Below are 6,096 nucleotides of genomic sequence, written 5' to 3' on the forward strand. Positions count from 1 at the left end.
GACTCTCGACATCTAGAAGATGAGCTTTATCCTCAAAAGACTTCGTGACTTGAAGGGAAAAAACATTTGGGCGCGCGTTTGTCAAAAATCATTACCAAACTTGGTTGGCGCGGGTTTTGTTCTAAGACAGAGCGCCAATGGTCGCACCCTCTTTTGACGATCTCATTGATTGGCGCGGGTAGGACATTGTGGACCCGCGCTAATGGAAAAAGGGCACATTTCAGGGATATTTTGCAGAAGGTGTCTTCAGGGAACATGAAGTACATACTCAGGGGAACATAATGCAAGTGTCTTTAGGTTATGTCACTGCTCACAGGTCCCGGAATGCGTCCTCCAAAGTACGGAAACAGGGGTAACAGGGATGGTGACCAATGGTGACAAATTACCGTGTAACAATATGCTCCTACATAACTATAGAAAACTACCATTAAGATGGTTCTGGTTGTATGTATGTTCTCAACTTCCCACTTACCAGCTCTGTTATTACTTGATATCTAATTTCCCCAAATGTTCAAGGCCCCTCAAAACAGTACTTGGGGAAACTAGTTCTGTATTTTCTTAATGATTGATGTGTTAATGGTGAATTCATCACTAGCTGACAGCCTTCTTATGGAAGTAGTCTGGCTGTGAAGGAATTTAACTTTTGACAAATTGTCAAAGAATGGTTTGTGTTGATATAATGAAAAATTGTTTAAACCATCCTTCCATTGTCTCTCTTATATTGCCATGCCAATTTTCCTTTTTCTATCTCATTTATTCTCATTCACTTTTCCTATAGATATTGTAAATGATCAATCTTTATTAGCCCTCTACTCTAAGTTAATCAATATATCTATATAAGTCCTTCATATCTGTCATTTTTCTCTTAGTGTTGGTGAGGAGTGATGCAACTCACTTGAAACATTAGACTCCAAAAGACATCACCATTTTCTAGCATTGTTGTAGGCACTGGAAAATGATTTTCCAACGCCAACAAAAATCATTTTCTAGCGTTTTTCTGAAGGAGGCTTGCAATTTTTTTTGGAAGTTAAAGTTGTAACATTACAAATCAAATGGATGTATGACTAACCTGAAATGTAGGGTATGAAATGTTCAATGTTAAATGAGATTATTACTTTGGAATTTGCAAAACTTTGATGTATATGCCTCAGGTTTATAACTTTAACACATTAAATTCCAAATTGTAATATGCAAAAGTCAGATCATTACTAGATCAAGGGCAAGGATCATTGCAAGTGGAGGTAGTCTAGGAAGCAAAGCCATGTGAACCAATACCAAAATCTAAATCTGAGATAATAGAAATTACTTTCTCTTCCCTTGATACTTCTCCCAATCACAATAATGTTGTCATAATTTATTCCTTTAAAATACCTTCTCTAAAGTTTAGCCTTGGCACAAAAGTGAAGATCAATTTCCTAACACATACGAAGAAAAAAAGGTACATCAAGGAAAGGTTTGCAAAAGTCTCTATGGTGGTCACTAACGATACAAATTTGGAAGTGATTCCACAGTTTGTTGGTAAAACCCTAGTTGCTCGTTTTTTTGGAATGGTGGTAAGGGAAAAAGCTTTATCATAACAATTTTTTTAGTGGATTTTGTGTCTATTTACCTGATTGGAATTTGTAGATTATACTGTATGAATATCTTACACCAGAAGTGACTGAAAAGAGTTGGTAGTAAGGTCCCCCATGGCCAGCAACAGAAATTTGCGGCCATTAAGTCCATGGGAATTATAACTTTCCCTTTTCGTTTCATCCACCAGCAACTCCTCGGGGAACCTAGGATATGCCCCTATTCTATATATTCCTGGGCGCACAGAGATGACCTCCAGAGGTGCAACAACGTCACCCGGGAAGTAGTCGATGTTGAATGGATTAGTGGATGCCCCTTCCACAATGCTCGCAATGTTGATTATCATCCCATCGATGCCCATGTCACCATTTGGTGCTACTAGAAGAGGAGTATGGGGTCAATAGATGGGCTGATGGAAGGGCCATGTGCACTGTCCATGGCACTGGGTTGCAGAGTTCCCAACCCATGCATATGGAAGAAGTTGTTGATGCATCTTCCCCTTTCTCATCATTCTGCTTTTAATTTATTTATAGTCAAGGAATAGGTTGAGACTGCCATGGAATCTGCAGGAACTCATTCATAACCCCTCCTTACTCTCCTTCGATATTTTTCTTTCCATTTTGACTCGATGGAGGTAGTGTGGAACACATATGGGTATTGAAATAAGAGAAAGTCTTGCTCTACTCCGTTTTTAAGGTGTGTGTGTTGGGGGAAAGGGGGTGGGGGGGGGAGGGCATGGTGGGGTTCAAGTTTTCATGGATAATATGTCGATAAATTTTTGTATGGATGCAAATGGACCCTGGTCATAATCTGTATTTTATTTTTAGAACTTCGGTCAAAGGTCCTAATCTCATTCACAATGTAATAGAAGCAGGAAGCATACCAATTTTGGACTGCAAGGGAGTTATCTGAATGTAGGAAATAGTCTTTCCATTCGAGAGCCTGTTGAATTTGGAATGGTTGTTCGAGAGCCTATCAATTCGCGAGGTAGATTAGTTATTCTAAGGGGACGCACAAAATTCAAATTGGTTGTTCAAAATGTGCAATTTAATGCAACTTCACGTCAAGTTGCTGGGAAGGGGAGGGTGGCAGAGGGTGTCGGTGGGCGAGGAGGGTGGTGGAGGAGGAGGGGCTCCAGGGAGGCCACAGACGGTGGGTCCATCGAGTGACAGGAGGAGGAGGAGTGTGGGGAGAGGTCGCCAAGACCCGATCGCTGGCACCGGAGGAGCTGTTGAATCAACTTCGTTCCTTCGCATGAATAGCTCATTCCTTATTATTATGCTTGTTGAACACAATATATTGTAATCAATTTTATCAAACTAATTTTTTACTTTCAATTAATTGTTTTGAATAAAAACAATTATTTTTGTCAAATATCCAAATATTAAACTAAATATTTGTTAATTAAAAAATAAATTCTGATTTTTATAAAAAAAAAAATATTCCAATTTTATAATTGGTTGAAGACATTGATATGAAAAATTTTATGGGGTTTGCACTAATTTGTTAGAAATAAAAAGTTGTTTAAAAACATTAAAAAAAAACACACCCTAAGATGTGTCTAGAAAATTATAAGTGATTATCAGTGTTGATTTGATGTTTACACGGAATTTTTTCATAACCATTTTTATTTATTTTCAAGCTTCTTATAAGAAAATACATTAATTTCTATATCATAAGCACCATTAAATTCTACTTTATCAAAAGTAGGCTACCGCTTCAAATTTATTATAAGTGATTATCAATATTGATTTGATGTCTGCATGGAATTTTTTCATAGTCATTTTTATTATTCCTGCCATATGCAAGGTATAACACATTCAGAAATGCGTTGACCCTTCCATTACTTTATTGTTGACCAAAATTTCTTAAACAATATCTAACGTAAATATTATACCATCAAAATATTTTTTTAATTATTAAATTTTATTTATTTAAATTTTGATTGGTGCAGAGAAATTAGAGTCTTATTTGGTAATCATTAGCATTACAAACTTGTCACATCCTCGGAATTGAAGTACTTGGGATCCTCCATGTGTGATATTACATGCTCTGTCGTCAGGGTCCTTGTCAACTATCGAGTGTCATAATGTTTGCAACTAATTTGTGTAGCAGTTGTCTATAAAGCGACTTTTTGAAAGCCTTTCCGGCGGGTTTTTCCGGTCGAAATCCGGCAGGAATTTATTGGAATCGCAAGTTTGATAGCTAGTTTCTGCACAATGAAAGCGTCCCAGGGGTTTTTTAGGGTGCTGAATCCAAATATGCAGTTAAAAAACCATTTTAACTGCAACAAATCAAGATTTAACCTCAATTTCTTCCGCCAGATTCCGTCACCAGAATCTCCAAAAAGTCGCATTATAGACAACTCCATTTGTGTATGTTATGCTATTAGAAATTGGGCCAATGGCGATAGAAAATGAAATTGAAAGGATCATTGCAGTGAAAGTTGGAGCTGCACATTATAAAAAAAAGGGTGTCCCCGACCTGTGCCAATCTTTTGAATAATGGTAATATTTCATTATTTTCCCTTTGATCAGTGCATCATGGCATCTTCTCCACAACCAATCCAAGATGTTTGGTTGTAGGACAAGTACATATGTCCTCCTTTCAGATCGAATAAAGCGGATTTTTCTTGAGTCGGCCTTGTTGTGAAAAAGCAAGCATTGTATGGAAATTGTCTCTTCAGGGGCAGATTAACTTATTTTCTGCACCTGTGGGTCCTTAGAATTTTGAAATGAAGATTTCTCCAATTAATTATATTGTTCAGAATCTTTTTTGAGAAATAACTATGTAAAGATTTAAAATGTCAAAAAATTCCTATGCATTGTTTATTTAGAAAAATCAGTAAAATCACCATATTCACTACCCGCCAATAAAGACACAAATTTAGAACATAATTCACAGATCTCAATTTTACTATTATAAATTGATGTTAGGTTCTTTTATACAATTATATTATAAACTAAATTAACAAAAATAATTTATATACCAAATTAGTATGATATAGGAAAAAAATGATGGATACATAACATTTTAGTGAATGTTCTGATCAAATTTCTTACGTGATGTTTCATTTTAATTAACCAATTTATATTTGCAAATTAGAATTAAAATATTTATTAAATATTTTACAATGTTTTAATGGTCATGATTTATTTCTTTAATTAATTCTTGAAACTCAAAAATAGTGTTTTACATTTTATAAAGCTACAAGATTTTCAAATATAAAACAGAATTTTAAATAAAACTTAAATTTTGAGATACTATGTTATCAATTATGTAGTCTCAATTTATATTTTAAATAAAACTTGTATTGATCATCAAATAAGACATATGCTTATAGCTTATATTCGATTTTAAAAACATATACTCGATGTTAAACAACTATACTAGAGTTGTGTATGGAAAATAAAGTTGTATTGATACTCTACATTTTTTTAAATGTAATAGAATTGAGTTAAGCATGATTTTAATTTGAGAGTTTCAAGTGTACCAAACACTAATAACAAGCACCTCGAGGCTAATGTGATAAGAAACTTAAAAGTTCAAAGCAAGTTGTTTTATGGAATTAAGAAAATTAACTCCAATAATAAATATGAAGACACCTAAAGATATGCTCTTAATAAACTATTAACGAAATCTTTATTTTTTTATTGTTTTTACTTTACTTTTAACTATATTTAAACTAAGAAACAGTGGAAATATGACATGTGGCTCATATATTTCAAATTTCAATAATTAAATTAAGCAGCAGGGAATGCTAGTTATGCGGCCTTGTTATACCTGCCGCTAGTAGTATTCAGTTTTTCATTGACTAAAAAAAATTAAAATCTATCCAAAATTTAACATTATGAAATTAAATTTATTATTTTTAAATAAAATTTATTTCTATTTATCTCAAATATGATTGGTTGAAATGTCTCCCCTCTTATTGTGTAATGATGGCAAGAATTGACTTTTGTGTACTTTATTATTAATTACTATGTACTATATCACTAATTGTCATGTACAATAAATATAAATAATTTGAAAAATAACATTATATATTAATTACTAGTACCATAAACACAAATGGTTTGTAATTAAATTCAAAAATTCCATTTTCTCATTGATGTAAAGTATTGAATACACAATTTATATGGGTTTTATTTTTTAATTTACAAAAAAGATTTAAAAAATATAAACTTGGAGAAAAGATGTAAGAATAACATGTACAATTTGTACAACTTTATTATATCAATCTATACTCTAATGACATGACATGTGTACTATAATATGAGCATTAAAATTTGTCATCATTCAATATTAAATAAATAATTATTAACTTGTTATCATTCTCTTCCATGTCAATTATATTTTATCTACCAAAAAAATGTTTAATTATATTTAAAATTTTAATTAAAAAACAAGGTAAACAACTATTTATGATGAGACCAGCCCGTGACTTATGGTTTAATCACCACAATAATAATTAACAACAAATGATTTAATCAACTTTTATGTGATTAGTTTGGTAATCAAGGG

The sequence above is a fragment of the Pinus tabuliformis genome, chromosome 9 (genome assembly GCF_031772625.1).
Source record: "Pinus tabuliformis cultivar Carrire ecotype Pingquan chromosome 9, CPIR1, whole genome shotgun sequence".
In the NCBI taxonomy this organism is placed as follows: Eukaryota; Viridiplantae; Streptophyta; class Pinopsida; order Pinales; family Pinaceae; genus Pinus; species Pinus tabuliformis.